Source organism: Sminthopsis crassicaudata, chromosome 2 (assembly GCF_048593235.1).
Source record: "Sminthopsis crassicaudata isolate SCR6 chromosome 2, ASM4859323v1, whole genome shotgun sequence".
NCBI lineage: Eukaryota > Metazoa > Chordata > Mammalia > Dasyuromorphia > Dasyuridae > Sminthopsis > Sminthopsis crassicaudata.
Genome location: NC_133618.1, coordinates 245,798,332 through 245,817,710, shown reverse-complemented (window position 1 = coordinate 245,817,710; position 19,379 = coordinate 245,798,332). Strand labels below are relative to the sequence as shown.

The window sequence follows — 19,379 nt, the reverse complement described above, 5'->3', positions numbered from 1 at the left end:
GCAGAACATGCCAGAAAACTGAAAAGAGGAATTAACTGATTTTCTCCCATATCCTCAAGACATTGTGTCCCAGACATTCCCTCAAAAAACCAAATCTTCTTTTTCTGCATCCCATAAATCAAATTCAAACAAGTCAAGTTACTCCATCACAAAATTGGAGCCTCTTATTATTTTGCTCTTTACACAAAATCAGTACTTTTTAAAATGGTTTTTTAACAAAATTCACTTCTACCTCTCATTGTTAATCTGGGTAGGGGGAGAGTAAGATTAATTTGAAGAAAGGAGAAAACATAAGATGTTTTTCTTAAGAAGGGATGTGAATCAAAAATTGCATTTTCTATAAAGCAGAGAATGGTTTGTTGCATGCTGGCACTCAGAGAATAATACCCTGCTTTTTGTGCCCTTGCCTACCCAATTCCAGATAGAATTACTAGTGTTTCATCAGTGAGGAAATGGGAACATGGGTAAAAATTGTTTTTTTTTCCCCATCCTCATAAAAATTATCCAAATGTATAGTTTCTGAAAATAGTTGAGTCACTAATTTCTTAATAATCACCTGATTTCAATGATGAATGTTGGAGGGGATGTGGGAAAACTGAGACACTAATATATTGTTGGTGGAACTGTGAAAGAGTCCGGCCATTCTGGAGAGCAATTTGGAACTATGCCCAAAAAGTTATCAAACTGTGCATACCCTTTGATCCAGCATTGCTGCTATTGGGCTTATATCCAAAAGAAATACTGAGGAGAGGAAAGGGACCTATATGTGCCAAAATGTTTGTGGTAGCCCTTTTTGTTGTAGCTAGAAACTGGAAGTTGAATGGATGTCCATCAATTGGAGAATAGTTGGGTAAATTATGGTATATGAATGTTATGGAATATTATTGCTCTGTAAGAAATGACCAGCAGGAGAAATACAGAGAGGCTTGGAGAGACTTACATCAACTGATGCTGAGTGAAATGAATAGAATCAAAAGATCGCTGTACACTTCAATGCTGTATGAAGATGTATTCTGATGGAAGTGGATATCTTCAACATAAAGAAGATCCAACTCACTTCCAGTTGATCAATGATGGACAGAAACAATTACACCCAGAGAAGGAACACTGGGAAGCGAATGTAAATTGTTAGCACTACTGTCTATCTACCCAGGTTACTTATACCTTCGGAAGCTAATACTTAATGTGCAACAAGAAAATGGTATTTACACACATATATTGTATCTAGGTTATATTGTAACACATGTAAAATGTATGGGATTGCCTGTCATCAAGGGGAGGGAGTAGAGGGAGGGAAGGGATAATTAGGAAAAATGAATACAAGGGATAATGTTATAAAAAAATTACTCATGCATATATACTGTCAAAAAATTATAAATAAAATTTTAAAAAAGAAAAAGAAAAAGAAAAAATAATAATAATCACCTGATTTCCAGGAGTCTGTCTTAAATGAATTTGGTCTCAAAATGGCTTTGAATGGAAAACATCTATCCAATGACTTTTTTTTTTCTTGGCAAGACAATTGGGGTTAAGTAACTGTCCAGGTCACACAGCTAGGAAGGACCAAGTATCTGAGGCCGAATTTGAACTCAGGTCTTCTTGACTCCAGAGATGATACTCTATCCACTATACCATGTAGCTGCCCCAGTGAAAATAGTAAGCAGCAGCATGATAGTAGTATCCCAGGCCAGTAGAGTTATAGGTAAAGAAAAATCACTAATCAAGTTCTAACTAGACTTACAAGGATCTTGGATCTTCCACTAATAGAACCTTCACAGGAATTGAATCTAAATCTCTATGACACTAAAAGCTATGGCCATGGCTAAATAAGATTGTGATGCTTTTCCAACCTACTTCCAGGGATAGCCACTACAGAATTTCACTTCTATATTTGGAAATTTTAACCTATGTTTCTTAACCAGAGCTTCGTAAATTTTTTTTCCATTCACAACCTCTTTTCATCCAAGAAATGTTTGTGTGGTCTTAGATATATAGGTATGTAAAATAGATATGCATATCAAACATTTACTGATAATAAGTCATATTTTTTGTGATCCCCACATTCAGTTATGTGACCTTATATGGGTTCATAATCCACAGCTCAAGAACCTTTGATCTATACTGTCATTACTATCAAAGACCTCTATGACTGAATGTGAAAATATCTCAAAGCCACAGAATTTAATATCCTATTAATTCCCTGGTGCCCAGGATACAAACACTGAGATCACAGAATGACAACTGGAGGCACATCAGGCATAATCCACAAGAGACATAAATGATAAGAAAATGTTTCTGTTTCATCTTATAGTGTGAAATTATTTGAGGATTTACAGCTGAAAAAGAAAAGTTTAATACATAAATGCACATACATACACACAAATAGTTTATGACTATGAAGGAAGAAATTTTTAAATTGTTATCCAATTGAATTCTACACATTAATTGATTTTTCCTTACATCTGCTAGGACATAAATGTATTCAGTGAATTAGGCTAAGGTTTCTCTACCCAACCCCCAGTGACCCTTAAGAATTCCAGGTCGAACATAAGCCACGTACATTCATTCCTATCTGGTATGGCCTCATTATAACTTTATGCAAAGCTGCAGACAGATGCAGCTCAAAATAGTTCCCAGCAATGGAAACAAAGGATAACATGGGGATCAGGTATTTTTTAGAGGATGAGTATGAAACCATATGTGCATTACTCTATGTGATACATATATACCATCATATTTCCACACTTAAAGACTCTGCAAAAGATTAAAAACTCTTTAAAATGTTAGTCAGAGAACCCATTTTAAAAAAAAATCACTACAAAGGAAAGCAAAAATAAACTAGAAGCAAAAAAAATTATACTGTTTCTTCTTTCTCTTAAAATATATTTCAATTTCCATGTTGAGATATTTGATATAATTAATTTATTAATTACTGAATCACTATAAATATTATATTTTGGTACAAAAAATGAATTGGGATTTTTTTCAGGTTTTTCCCCCTTAGGAAAAGGATAGGGTAAGAAGAGAACAACATAAGTTGTTAGGGGCTGAAGCTCTCATTTATTAAAAAGTCATTTTCATGTTTACTTTTTGAGACATCCCCGTATTGCTTATTTAAACTCTCAAATGTTCAAATTTTTTAAAAAGATATATCCCATAGCTTTAGGATCATGATTTAATATGGAAGCAACACAATGAAAAGAGCACTGGGTTAAAGTCAAAAGATCTAGTTTTGAATCCTGATTCAAATCACGCTCATTATGTGACCCTGGTCAGGTTACATTGGGGGTACAGTTTCTTCCTTTGTAAAATGAAAAATATTTTCCAATTCTAAAATTCTATAATTATCATATTATAATCAATCATCCAATCAACAAGTATTTAAGTACCATTCTGTGGTGCAACTTAAGTACCACTATATACAGACCTGAAGGCAAAAATCCTTGGCTTCAAGGAATTTACAATCTAGTAACGTGCATATATATATATATATATATATGTGTGTGTGTGTGTGTGTGTATACACATATATGTGCACACACACATATGTATATATATATATATATATATATATATATATATACACACAAAATAGATACAAGGTAGTTTTGAAGAAAAGATACTAGCAGTTAGTGAAGTGGACTACAAAAAGGCTTCACTTTGAAGGTGATGTTTGAGCATTGATGAAAAAATTAGGGATTGTAAGAGATTGAGATAAAGAAGGAATTCATCACTTAGCCACATTCAACTCATACAAAACATTTCCATATGGAAAAACTAGGCTTTATGCCAAGCCATAAGGAAACAGAAAAACAGAATTCTCAAAATGTGACATTAAAATGATTTCTTTTACTCTTTTGGGAGGGAGGGGAGATTGTTGATAAAGTGACAATATCACATTCTCACACTTGTGGGACTGGATAGATTGTAGCATTGACGTGCTCATAAAGAAAGAACAGCCACACTCAGAGTACTGCTTATGTAAGATGAATTAAAGGGTCTTTAGTGCATATGACTCCTTACTTCCATAATGAAATATGTCTTTCTGATAGAATGTAACCTTCTCCAGAGCAAAAAATCATTTTATATTGTCTTTATATCCACAGTATCTAACACTATGACTGGTACTTAGTAAACATTATAAACAGCTTGTTGGTTGATTGATTTTTGTTTGGTAAAGTAGCATATGGGGTCTGGCAGAGGTGGAACTAGGATAGGGTGATGGAGCTTTGGCTCAATGTGCTAAATTTAGAGGGTATACAGAGAATGAGTAGTACTTCAGCAATGTAGAAACAATAGATGAGCATTTAGTTAAGAAGGAAAAAAAATTAGTTCAAGTGGAAAGCTACAGGAAGGCTGAAGTTAGTCTCAAGAATCCTATGCTGATATCCCAGGATCTCTATATCCCCTACCATTGGATGGCATCCTATTCCTCCCACGAATGAAATATATGATTTATGTTCCAAGTATGGTTTGTGGTACTTTGTCACATACACAATTCACCAACTATAACTCTGTGTTCTTTACCCTTCCAGAATTATTGATTGGGCATTTACTATTAATTCTGCTCCAAATAAATAAATGAAGAAAAAACTAATTATGATTTCTAGCCTTTTCAAATGACCACAACTCATGTAAGGCACAAACTGATCAGAACAGTGGCAAACAAGAAAGATCAGAGGATTTGGGAGTTGGAAGAGATTCTAGAATTCACCAGTCTAAACCCCCCCCACACTTCAATAAAGCTAATTAATCCACCCAAAGTCATATAATTCATACATTCTAGAGTTCAGACTCAAATCTAGATCTTCTGACTTAGAATCAGGGTTCATTTCCATTGAGCCACACTTACTACCTCTTTCAGAACATGTGTTTCATTCACCTTACTGAAATCGGATGATTTTTGATTCATGTTTTATTTTCCTCCTAAGGAAAAGTGCAAATGATGTGTGGGAAAAAGGATGAGTAATAGAAATAATGCCAGAGAGTGGAGAGTAGGAGCTAGAAGCTTAAGTTCTAGTCTACATTTTGACAGTCTGCTTAAAGTTGGGCAAATTCTCATGCTTGAGCCTCATTTTCCTCTTCTGTATGTTGAGTGGATGGGGAGAGATGATTCTAAATGCCTTTTTAGTTCCTAAAGTCTGACTTTCTTAAAGAACCCTTCAGGGAAAAGGAAGAAGAAAAGAAAGGAAAAATATTGGCACAGAATTAATGTAGCTCCCTACATTGAGTTAAATTAAGCCAATTAATCAAATATGGCTTAGAAAGCTAAGCTCTAGTGTTAAATCAGCTTGCTTGGTTCCACAACCGAGCCCTTCACATGGCGGGATGTAACAATATAAAGAAAAACTGTTGCCTAGTGCAAACAAGAACTATAAGAATATTTAATAGGAAACTTTGTTTCCTTTGTCTTGAAATTTTGGTGGCTTGAAAACACACAAAGGATATCAGAACTTTCTATTTGATCTCAGATCTAAGACCAAGTTAACTCACTGACAATTTTTTTTAATACTCAGAGAGCCAAAGTTTCCTTTGGAGGTCATGATCAGTCCTAATCTCTATGGCCAGGTTTTGCTTATATTCATGAAACTGCTTTGCTGCCTAATTTAGAAAGATCATCTGAAATCAGAGTACTTGAATTTGAATTCTGAGTCTGGAACTGACTTGTGTGACTATGAGCAACTCCCTTCACTTGTCTGAACATCATATTCCTCCTCTGTGTTTGTTTTGAGGATCAAATAAAATAATAACTTATGTAAAGCTCTTTTTAAGCTGTAATGTGTTATATAAATGACAGTTACTATTATGCAATGTTGAATTTGTTGTACTGGAGCCAAGCTTCATATTTGCTCCTGAGCACTTCCAGATCTAATTATGGGGAACTGAGATTAAAAAAGAGAGAGAGAGAGAACTGGGTTTTTAAGTCTATGTGATTCAAGACAAAAATGTGTAAGGAAGTCTTCCCATAAACTCTGAAGTCTAGTCAACTCTAAATTGCAATTATGGCAATCAACAATACCTATAATTTCAGGAAATAGCATTTCCTAGCTGGTCATAAGTAATGTTAACTAAAATCCTTATTTCTATAACACTTTTATTATTCCCATTATGTAGATAAGGAAAGTGAGGCTTATGGAGCCTTCAGTCACTTTTCCAAGGTCACACAGTGAGCAATTATTTAAAAATTTATTAGAACCAAAATGGAAGCCTACTGATTTTATTTCCTTTTTTTGTACCATGATATCTTGAATCCAAACAAAGAATAAATTAAATATTCTTAGGTAAGAAAGGGGAGTCACTTGGGGCATGAGACACACTATGATTTATGAACAAAATTATAAATTAAGCAAAATCTGCAATTATCCAGGATCTATTCATATAGGTTCATATCACATATTTGTTTTACAGAGCAACACCATTATTCATTCCAATTTCCTGTGTCTATCAAAGAATCACAAAAGCTCTGAGTCTGAAGGGAAGTCAGTGGTCATCTGGTGCAAACTATAGTTAGATTAAAAAAAATACAATATACTAAAATGTAACTTCTACAATATCCCAAACCTGCCTCTGTAGTTTCTTTCTATTTGTACTTATTTTCGCACTTTGGAACCACATGCAAATCAAATGAGTATTTCTTCTCCATTGCAGAAATTCAAATTCTTGAAGACAGCTATCGTGTCTTCCATCCCAAGTTTTCTCTTCTCTAGTCTAAAAAAAAAAATATTCCATTTTCTTCCAACAGTTATTGTCTGGCATGGTGTCTAGTCTATTGTCATATTAAACAACTTTCCATAAGCTTTCTCTAATTTGCCAATGTCAAAGCAATTATTCTTTTGCCTACTATGTTATACTGTTGACTTACACTGAATTGGCAGTTCACCAAAATCCCCAGAAAATTTTCATAGAAACTGCTGCTTCTAATGACTTGTTTCCCCAATCTGTATTTGTTCATTGATTTTTGAACCCATGTAGGATTTTACATTTTCATCTATCCTCATTAAAAAAAAATCTTAGTGGAAGAATGAATAAATGAAAAGCACATATTGAGCATGATCATGGACAGTGTATTTATAGATATAGATAGCCAAACTATAATTTCCATCTGTAAAGATTTGTAGAGTCTGGTTGTTATTTAAATTAAAGTTATATCTTCTACGTACATATTTAACTGCAAAATTGATAATCATGCCTTCATCTAAAACATTAATTAAAATGCTAAATAGCAAGAGGTTGAATCAAATTTCTGAGCTAGTTCACTAAAGAACTTTTATCAAACATTAATTAATATCAATTCAATAGCTATGCTTCTTTGAATCTAGTTGTTCAATCAATGACAAATCCATTTTTCTGTATTATTATCTAGGTCAAATCTTTAAATCTTATTGAAAGGAATATTATGAGAGACTTTCAAATCTTTTCATAAAATTCAAATATTCAATTTAAGGCCTTCTCTTGATCTTTCAAGTTAATCACTTGTCCCTCAAAAAAAAAAGGAAATTAAGTCTAATATGACCTATTTTTAATAAAATCATACTGTCTTTTAGTGATGACCACTTCCTTTTCTAAATTCTCACAATTGATCCTTTTAATAATATACATCTATATTCACTTGTTCACTAATGTTCAAAATTCTTAGCCTTATTCTTATCTTCAAGATATTCAATCACAAAAGAAATAAAGAATATTTCATAATTTGTTGTTTTATGGTTGTTTCCTCACAACAATCTTAAGAGGAGATTAATAAGAGCTGCCAGTGTTTTAATTCAGATGAAGAAACAAAGGCCCCAAGAAACTAGGTGACTTGCTGAATATCTTGTTATTTTGTAAGTAAATTAGTTAGTTGAGAAATTGTAAAGTTATAATTCAAATTCAGATCTCCTTATTCTATTTTTAATATTCTTACCAATGAAGCACAGCTGCCTTAATTTCCTTATACTCTTAGATTCTATTATGACCAACCACTCTAGGATATTTTCTAAATGAAAAAGTGAAATTGTACATTCTAAATTGTACAAATGAACTTCAAAAACAAAAGAAAATATCATAAGGCTTTCCAGCTAGCCAGACAGATTAACTATAATACACCATTTCCCAAATGTTTTGCTTAAGTAAGTCTAGCTTTTACTGTGGTAAGAGTGAAGGAATAAGAACAGGCAAAGAATGGAGAATGGGTAAATAGCAAATAACCCTTGTACATTATAGTTTAATAAATGATAGGCACAATATGTGAACAACTTCTGTTGTTCATATATTGGGAGAATATAATATATAATACATATAAAAGAGAAAGAGGTCAGGAAAGGTGAAAGATAATATGGTATAGCTAAAAGAAAAACACAGGATTTGGAATGGCTAAAGAGTGAGACTTGGAATCAGAGAGATGTAAATTCAAATTCTTCCTCAAAGAGAGTACTTACTAGCTGTTAGAACCTAAGCATGTCATTTAACCTCTCTTAGCCTCAACTTCCTTATCTATAAAATTAAGGGGTTCTACTTGATGTCCTTTAAAGCCATTTCCAGCTCTAAATCTATGAATCTATGATCTTACAATTTGTGTCCTCACTGAGTTATCTCTTCTCCAGATTAAGCACTCCTAATTCTTTTAAACATTTCTCACCTGTCATGCACTTCATGGTTTTCTCAATCTTGGTTGCTTTCCTCTAGATGCTTACCCACAAGAACTATCCAACAATAGAACAAGGTGTCTTATTTGATAGTGACCTTCCTCTCTCTGAAAATATTGAATCAGAAATCAGAAGACCAGGCAAGAGTACTATGGAGAGGATTTGTACAGGGAGAAGAGGCAAGACAAAAAACCCTCAAAATTTCTTTACCACAAGAAATTCTGAGATTCTGAGGGCAAAAATGGCACTACCAGTCTACCACCAGAACAGTATTATTTTTGTTGTTCATTTGCATACAATGGGTATAGATGTGAATTTAATCTGACCACAGTATCCTGTCTGGATATCCTTGAAGACAAAAATTTGAATGTACAAGAATTATGGGGACAACAATCTTTGTCCCAGTTTTCCTCCTTGATCAAGAAATCAAGATACTTCTTAAGGTTCCTATGAGGCTCAAATGAAATAACAAATGCAAAACACTTTGCAAATATTAATGTGCTATAATTGTTAGATTTTACTGTTATTATTATCAGTCCCAGAAATAGCACCATGAACATTATTCATGTTTGGCCCTGTACAATATACATTTTGTGGGCAGGTGCCAGGCTAGGGTTCTATTGTGGTGTTGTTTTTTTTTTCCCTGTGGGACCTAGTCTGTTTTAAGGGCACACAAAATTTTATAATTTTGTATAAAATTGATAATTCCTTTCTTGTTCCCATACCAAAAAAAATCAAATATCAAGTAGTTACCAAGTACCTGCCAAGATTTCAGTAAATTCCAGTATCTTAGAACTGAAGGAACATCCAGAAAAAATAAGATCCAACCCATACCAAAGCAGGAATCTCTTCAATAATTTTCTTGACAAAGGGTCATCCAGCATCTATTCTCTGAAAACATCTAGTGGTCAGGAAAGCTGTATCCAATGAGGCACTCCATTCCTCTTCTGAGCAGCTGTTATTGTTGGCAAATTGTTTCTGTCCACTAGAACAATTAACAATTATAATTCCTCTTCCATATGATAGCTCTCTAAATAGCATGGTACAGCAGAAAGAGTAGTGGTTCTAAAGTCAGAAGATTTGGTTTCAAATCCTACTCTGATACTTATTTGCTGTAGAACCTTGGGGAATTTATTTTTCAGGCTTCAGTTCCCTCATACATAAAATGATAGAACTGGATGAGATAGTCTCAGAGATTCCTTCTAATTCAGAACTATGATCCTAGCTTTTAAGGCAGCTTTGTTTCCTCTGAATTTTCTATTTTACAGACTAAACATTCATGCTCCTTCAATTAATGCTCACATGTCATGCACTCCAGTTCCCTTATTGTCATATGGCCTTCCTCTAGAGTTATTCTAGTTAATCAATGTACTTCCTGCAATGGCAGTGCCAGAACCAACTATAAGATTCCACGTACAGCCTTATCAGGGCAGAGTACAACAGGACTATTGCTTTTTTTTTCTAGACACTATGCAGATACCATTGATTGCATTCTTTGATCTCATTAGCTTTTTTTTAGCAGGGGGATTATGCCACACTATATAGTTGACTCACATGTAGTTACAGCTTACCAAACCTTCAGATCTTTTTCATATCAACTGTTTCAAACTAAACTCACAAATCGGACTTTACATTTATCCCCATTAAATTCCATTTATTAATATTGTTCTATTAGAAATGATGAGCAGAGTATTCTCAGAAAAACCTGAAAAGTCCTCAATGAGCTCAAGTAAAGCAAAATGTACTGTGTACAAAGCAATAGCAATGTTTGGGATGATCAGCTGTGAATGACTTTGCTATACTCAGCAATACAACAATCCAAGACTACTCTGAAAAACTTATGATGAAAAATGCTATCCATACCCAGGGAAAGAACTGGTTGTGTCTGAAAACAGATTGAAAAATGCATTTTTAACTTTATTTTTCTTGAGGGCTTTTTTGGGGGAGGGAAAATCTATGTTTTCTTTTATAACATGATTTTTATGGAAATGTTTTGTGTAACTTCACATGTGCCTTCTCAATGAGATGGAGAGGAAGAAGGGAGAGAATCTGGAACCCAAAGTTTTAAAAACAAATGAAAAAATTGTTTTATCTGTAACTGGTAAAAATTATTTTAATTAAATAAATAACTTCATTATATTCAATTCATTGTTTTAGCCTATTGAGTCATTTTTTGAGATCTATGTATTTGATCTATATCTTTTATTTCATATTTCTATATCTTTCAATTTCGAGATCCATATCTTTTCATTTTATATCAAAAATGAAACAGTTTTGCCCTTAAGGAGCTTATATTCCATCAGGAAAATATCATGTATATATGTATGTCAAACATAATAAATATACATATAAATATATATATATGTGTGTATTATACATACACATTTATGAAAAGAGACAGACATAGAGAGAGAAAATGAGGAAAACATAAGCAGCTATACTTCATGTAAAAAGTAGCACTAGAGCTGAGATTTTAAGGAAATTAGGACTTTTAAGAGGAGGAGATGAAAAAAAAAAGTTTACATTCCAGGCACAGGGAACAGTCAATGAAAAGGAACAGAAACTAGAAATAAAATGTTATATGTGAGGAATAGCAAGACCAGTTTGATGGACCAAAAAGAGTTTATGGAGGATATAATGTATAATAAGGCTAGAAAGTGGTTTTGAATGTCAAATTAAAATTGCTATGGCAGATATGTGGAATATGGATTGAGAGAAATGAGACTATATGCTGGGAAACCAATTAGAAGGCTAATACTAGACAGGAGGTGTAAGGCACCTAGATTATATCTGTATGAGGGGAGAGGACAAATGCTGTGGAGGTAGAATCCAAAAGACTTGGCAACTTGCTGAATATGAGAGACAAGAGAGGATAAAAAGTCAAGGATACTTCCAATTTTCCTGGAGGACTGGAAGGATGGTGGTGAGCTCAACAAAAATAGAGAAATTTGGAAGAGGGATGGGTTTAGGGATGGGGACAAGAGGAATAATAAATTCTATTTTGGATATATTGAGTTTGGAACAAACATGGAACATCTAGGTTGAAATGTTCAATAAGCAGTTAGCAATATGGAACTATAATTTAGGAGAGAGATTAGAATTAGATATATACATTCTGGCATCCATTGGAAGAGATAATAATTAGATCTATGTGAACTGATAAGGTCTCCAAGAAAGACTGTGTAAAGATAGAGTGTACCCAAGATAAAGACTTGGCATATACTCACAATGAGAAGACAAAATATGAATGATGGTACAAAGAGAAAGAAAATCAAGAGAACCCCCCCCAAGAAAACCCAAGGCAGAAATCCCCCCAAGGAGAGAGTAACCATTAAAGAATGGTCAGTAGTGTCAGATTTACCTTCCCCAGCAACTATGCTCTAATCTCAGTTGTGCTTGAGTTTATGTAATTAATTAGGTGATTAAATAGCAGAAAATTCTGGTCTTTATTCCCAAAGGAATGAATTTAAGGGTGAAATTTCAGATCTAAGCTGATCACCTAGGAAAACAGTTTGAGGAGAAGGACCTTTCTCTCTGCCTCTTGCTCTGCCACCCTTGCTACTTAAACTAGAAATTAGCCCAGCATCTAACACATTGTCAGAAAGTATTCTTTAATTTCTTACTCATTGCTTCCACTGGTTCAAGGTAGAACAGCACATCATGGAAAAGACAGTAAGGCAGGAAGCAATTTTAGGGGAGAATATTTTAAAATAAAAGCTAAATGTGTTTTATTAGGTTTGTTTTCTTAACCACTGTCTCCTTGTTCACTAGAATTGCCTAAAAGACTCATAAGGGACCTAATCCAACCATATCATTTTATATCCTGGAAATGAGGGCCCAGAAGAGGAAACGGACTTATCCAATCCCATAGCATCGATTTACTGTCTGAGCCACAATCTAAATCAATTGATAAAAGAGAAATGTGCCAAAGTGAGAGAAAATGAAATGGACAGAAATACAGAAGGAAATATGTGATTTAGAGAGGGAGGAAGATGGTATGGAAAGAAGACAATGAAAAGAAATGGAAAAAATTAGGAAGCTCTTACAAAACAGGAGTTCTTAATTGTGTGTGTGTGTGTGTGTGTGTGTGTGTGTGTGTGTATCCTGAAGTCCTTTGGCAGATTGGTAAAGCCTATCAATCCCTTCTCAGAATAAATTCATGAAATAAAATACAGCTGTCCCTTCTACATCATGACTTTCCTTATCACAGTTTCACTATATCACAAGTCAGCATAAAAAATTAAATGGGAGAGGCAGCTAGATAGCGCAGTGGATAGCGTACTAGCCTTGAAGTGAGGAAGACCTGAGTTCAAATTTAACCTCACACTTTATACTTCCTAGCTGTTGACCCTAGGCAAATCACTTAACCCCAATTGTCTCAGCCAAAAAAAAAAAAAAAGAAAGAAAGAAAGAAAGAAAGAAAGAAAGAAAGAAAGAAAGAAAGAAAGAAAGAAAGAAAGAAAGAAAGAAAGAAAGAAAGAAAGAAAGAAAGAAAGAAAGAAAGAAAGAAAGAAAGAAAGAAAGAAAGAAAGAAATTAAGTGGGAACTTTTTCAAAAGTCACAGATAACACACAAAGGCCCAAATACAACACAGAAAAAGTTTAGGAACTCAAAAATACATAAAATATGTGAATCATACTTTTACTTAACTTTGACCTATATGTAATTTATGACCAAATTCTTAAATCAAATTTTACAATAAGGTACTATAAACACCTCATAAAAGAAAAAGAAAAAAAAATTAGACTTCTTCTCTGGTGCAAAGGCAGGGAAGGGATAATTTTACACTGATTTTCCAGATCATAGGGGAACTGTACCTAAACCCCCTATATAAATTTTAAAAAGAAACCAGTTAAAGTGAAAGTTAATCAAAATATTTTTTTAGTTAATATACCTGAGGTTAAGACTCTTTGTGTAAAAAACACACCCCCAACTGATAGATTAGTAAATATCCTGTCCATAAATTAGCACATTACCAAAGCAAATATTAAGAATAAATGCAATATCTGGTGCAATATCTGGTGAAGGATATTAGGGAAGGGAATACACAGGCTCCCTAATCAAATCAACAATCTTTTAATGAAACTCTAGGTTTTCTGTCCATCCCTTTATGTATCTCTGAGTCCTCTTGACAACATTGACTTCTCTTATATTTAATGTTAAAGGTAGGATTAGCTCCTTAACTATTTCACAAATCATGATACAGAGAACTAAACATTGAGAAGGAAGTTTTTTGATGGAAATGGCTTTATCTCATTTAAAAAAAAGTTTGTTCAAACTAGTATGGTTCCATTGCCCAAGAAGCTCAATTGCTAACAGTGACTTTTTTAACCTGCCTCAAATGCTTATTAGCTTATTATTAGTAGGTAAATCACTTAGCTTCTTGGTCTCAGTCTCCTCCTCTGTAAAATGGGGATAATAATATCTGCAATACCTACCTCATAGGAGAGAGGGCAGAGGTAATTTGACTTTTTTTTAAAGCTATTGAGTTTTCCTTTATGAACCAACTCTCCAGTGCCTATCACAGTGCCTGGCACAGAGTAGATGTTTAATAAATGCATTAAATAATAGGTTATCTTATTTCCAGCTATAAAAAGATACCCTGAAATGATAAGATAGAATTTCAAATATAACACTGGATATTTCTTTACTCTCTTTGACATTAAAATGATTGATTCCTCTGTGAGTCCTAGAAAACCAGAATACATAAAGATCAGTAAAGAATTCAGATGAATTTAGATTTCTTTAATTTCCTACCCCTTCTCCTACCCTTAGGATTCTTCTTCTGAACATCTATCTCCTAACTTTGCCTGCATACAGAAATGCTCTTAACAAGTTTTGACTAATGTTAGATTGTCTGTGTTCCTTTTTCAGTGTATCCCAACTCTTCATGACCCTATTTGGAATTTTCTTGGCAAAAGACACTGAAGTGATTTTCTTCTCCAGCTTATTTTACAGATGAGGAAACTGTAGCAGACAGGATTGAATGACTTGCCCAGAGTCTCACAGCTAATAAATATCTAAAGATTTGAACTCAGGTCTTCCTGCAGAACAATGTTCTATCCACTGCCCACATACATGAAATGATCAGTCCTTGAAAGGTCAATAAAATCAGATTAAAATGAAAATCAAAGGGAACCCTAAACATGAAAAGAAGCTAAAAAGAAGATTTAGTCTGAATTTGAAAGAAACATTATAAAACACAGCAGCCTTGGGTCATTTTAAGGGGATAGAAGGTAGGGAGAGAAAACGACAGGATTTCTTTCTCTTCCCCGCCCCCATTTCCCAGTGGGTTGAAGATTTCTTAATCCCTAAATTGTGAATAAGACTCACCTCAAATCATTATAACCTGGACATACTAGGCATTCATGAAGATGCAGATGAATATCTATCTTACAGACCCAGTGAAATCACAACTCATTCAGAAAGCCTTCCCTGACCATTGCCCAAGTCCATAACAACCTTTCCCCTCAACTTGTGTTATTTTGTATTATAGTTATTCATGTATGTCAACTTCCCTCCTGAATCATAAGCAAGTGACCCATTGGATAGAAGGTTAAGCCTGGAGTCAGGAAGCCCTGAGTTCAAATCTATTCTCAGATATTTATTAGCTATGTGATCCTGGATAAATCATTTTAATCTCTGCTTGCCTTAATCCATTGAAGAAGGAAATGGCAAACCAAACCAAAAAGGCACCATGAACTGTATTAGTATTACATGGGGTTATAAAAATCAGACAAGACTGAAAGACAACAATCTCCCAGAATCTAGCACACAATAGGGACTTAATAAATGCTTGTCAGAGTTGAGATATATTATTAGCCTTTCTAGCTACTTTTTATAGGAATATTTTATTGCATTATGCAAAGCTATAGTGCTGCAAACCACTGGAACATCAGGAGTTCCTAACAATCAGGATTTCAGGTGACTTAAAGGGCAATGGAAATATACCCAATGGGTGTAACAGACTGTCCCAGTGATAGGAAGGGCTGGACATACATAATTTCCTGATAATCAAACTGGATATCACTGCCAATGATTTCACAACCCAATACATGAAAAAAATAGGTAAGTTCCTCTTTCCTGACCTAGAACCCAGAGCTCTGTGGTCCACATGCCTTTTTCACTACCAGTACATGATAGAGGGTGTGAACACAAGAGGAGGCAGGGGCAGGGGGAGGGGAGAAGGATCATTCTCTGCTTAGGTTATCAGGGAAGCTTTTCAGATGAAGCAAAATAATGTATATGGGTTGGGGGATGCAGTAATATTTAAAAGACTTCCTTCACTTACAGAAATAAGAGAGTGGGCTTCAAGGTGGATTTAAATACTAGATTTTTCCCTTCCTTTCAGATTATTTCCCACACTATTGGGGTCAATTTCATACTTAATTACTAAAGTTCAAATTGACATTCTAAGTAAGAGGGCCCTGGTTCAGGCTCCTGGGAAGGTAGAGTGATATAGTGGACAAAAGACTGGATTTGAAGTCAGAGTGGTATGACCCTGAGAAAGTAATTTCAACCTCTCTGAAACTCAGTTTCTTTATCTCAAAAAGGAAAATTCAAGTCAACTCAATAAAACAAACACAAATCTAACTTACTATCAGTTAGACATTGTGGCAGGCACTGAGGGCGAGTACCAATCACTATTCTTAAGGAGCTAATATTCTATTGGGAGGATAAAATATGTACCCACATAACTAGAATAAAGGTAAATTGAGAAGTAAAAGAGCAAAGGTGTGAAACACAAAATTTCTGAGGTCAGATCTAAATTAAAATGTAATTGGGAGATATTTAACTAAATAAAAATATAATAAAACATAGTTGATGTTAATGTATGGTTTTCTAAGTCAATTTGTAGCTCTTAGAGCTTCTTTCCGCCCATCTCACTGGGAAAGAACATGCATAATTTAGGGGTATAAAGGTATCCATGGGCAAGACTCAAGAGAATCACCTTCATGTCACAATGGGATTATTGGGAGTTTTGGTGAATGTAATGTTCTAGTGCTCTGACTTCATCATCTAGGGAATTTTAGGCATAGAATTCCATTGATACAGTTCAGCAACTTGTCTACAACTTCAAGTACATGAGCTATTTGGTCATATACCTTGCCCATACAATTCAAGTGTATCATAGATAAGATTTGAACTCAGATCTTTCTGACTCCAAAGCTGGTACTCCAATCATTCTGCCATTTTGCCTTCATATTATTAGTAGTAATAGTAAAAACAAGTAGTAATTTTAAAAAAGACATCAAATAATAAGCATTTATTAAGTTCCTCTTGTATGCCAGCCACTGTGCTAAGCACTGAGAATGCAAAAAAATAATAATAATAATAAAAATAAAATAAAAAAATAAAAATAATCTCCGCTTATAGGTAAGGAGTTCCATTATTAAGAGAATAGCAACTTAACTGTCAAAGTATTTAAAAATTGCATAAGTCACTTGCCCAAGGTCACACAGTTTACATTTATCATATGCAAGATTTTGAACCCCAACTCTTCTTAATTCAAAGACCCAGTCTTCAACACATTCTGCTGTAGTAGTAGTAGTGACGGTAATAGTAGTAGTAGTAATCATAGTCATAGTAATATCATCAGTAAGTCAATCAATAGCAAGCATTTATTAAGTTCCTATTATATGCCAGACACTATGCGTATATTGGCTTACAGAGAAACATAAAAGCAACTTCTGCTTTACCTTTAAGGAGCTTTACAATCTAATGGAGGAGATATTGTGCAAAAAATAACTATTTGCACATTATATACAAACTACTATGTACAAACTAAATATACATTTACATATTTATGTATATAGTATAAATTGGAGATAGTCTTAGAGAAAAGGCATTGAAATTAAGAGGGAACAGGAAAAACTTCTTGCAAAAGGTGAGGTTTCAAAAATAATTAGCTAAACAGAAGAAATAAAGATGCCAAGAAGATTCAGATAAATGTATACAGAAAAGTATATTTCTGCAAAGGTAGACCTAAATACTAAGTAGTCCCATTCCCATCAATACATACACACACACATTAAAGGAAGAGCCAGTGGGATAAAGACATTGGACCCACTAGTGCCCCTTTTCCTCTGCTTCATTTCTTATCCAGCCTTAATCACTGACTGAGCAGTGCCTCAATAAACCTGAGACTCCTTAAAGGCCTTAGGTTAAAAAGACCAAGGTCTTCCACTGCATTCAGAGCCAGCTCCAGTCATTCTGATCTATATCTTGCTAACTGGACCCAGATGACTCTGGTGGAGAAAATGAATCTCATGACTTTGCATAGCCCTCTATCACTTAAATTCAACTCAATTGCATATTATGGCATCATCTTTCTGATGCCATGGTCCTTTTCTAGAAGGAAGGACAAACAACAACTGTTTTCACATAGAAGAGGTAGTGCAGCACAATAATTATGCTCAGAAATAGAGAATTAATAGGTAGAATAAGTCACCTACAAATCTTCATTCCTTAGTATTCTTAGCTACAATATGACCTTATCAATAAAATTCATAGCCTCGTAAAGTTATATTATGAACAATAAGCAAACTTATTGCAGAACTGCAGAACAATAAACAGGTTTCCCCAGGCCACAACCATGAAAGACACATATAAGGCAATTCAGCTAGGTCTTCAATAGCTGGGAATTCTAGGAAAATACACTGAGTGTTGAAAGGAAAAACAAAATCATAGAATGTTAGTACTTAGCTGAATCTTGGACTTAAATCAATTCCAACCTTCTCATTTTATATCCCAAAAGATTTACCAATCACACAGAGTTGGTATTCAAAGCCAAGACTTCTGATTTTAAAAGTTTTCTTCCACTACAACATCAAGAAAAGAAAGACAGACAAATTCTGAGATTCCACCATTGGCAGTTTCTAACTTCTCTGTATGATATTAGTCATAGTATGTTGCTCTTCTCCCAGGCACTAGTGTCCTCCCCTTGGAAATTACATTATATCTATTTTGCATTTAGTTTTCTAAGTATTTGATACTTCTCCCCAATTGTGTGTAAACTCCTTAAGAACAAAGTATTGTTTCACCTTTATCTTTGTATCTGCAGTATCTGGCACATAGGTACTTAATAGGTGATTGTTGACATAGATGATTTCTAAGATCTCTAAATTCTAAATCAATGATCTTATTATATATAAGCAAAAGTATTTTTAAAGAAAGATGATTTGTCTGGATATGAAGCATTTCAGATGCTGTAATGAAACTATATCCAGATTGTGTAACACATACTTAGAGATCCAGAATGCTGGCTGGCTAACTTAGATTCATTCCCTGGCTTCCAGGCCACCAGTACTGAATTGTGCTGCATGCACTGGATGGCAGGCTGCCTTTCAAAGAATTCAAAAACCATTTGAGCTTCCCCAGGGTCAAGAGTGGTGAAGGCACCACTTACCCTTTGGGACAGGAGATAGCTTTCAGGACTTCCTCTTTCTCAGAAAAGAGGCTTAGAGGGACTTATCAGGTATCTAACCCCCTCCTGCTCAGTTGCATTTCACTTGAAGGCAAGTCTCACCCTTCCACTGGACCAGAAACTTAGAGATTGAATTTCTCCTCTGCTACCCAGGGGCCTCCCAAATGAATAAGGGAAGAGACTAAGCTTCCAACTATAGCAATAAGGTATTTTCTGGGCTCCCTGTGAGTTTATCTCTGACAGACAGCTAAGGGCTGTTGGGAAGGCACAATAGTCTAATGATCTGAGGTAAGACAGATTCGTTATAGGGATAGGTACTTCAGTGCCTGG

General features: G+C 34.5%; 1 protein-coding gene across 1 annotated transcript in view; it reads right to left on the bottom strand.

Moving 5' to 3' along the window:
* The window catches only part of EDN3 (endothelin 3), a 36,591-nt gene that overhangs the window by 14,641 nt on the left and 2,571 nt on the right, over positions 1–19,379 (bottom strand).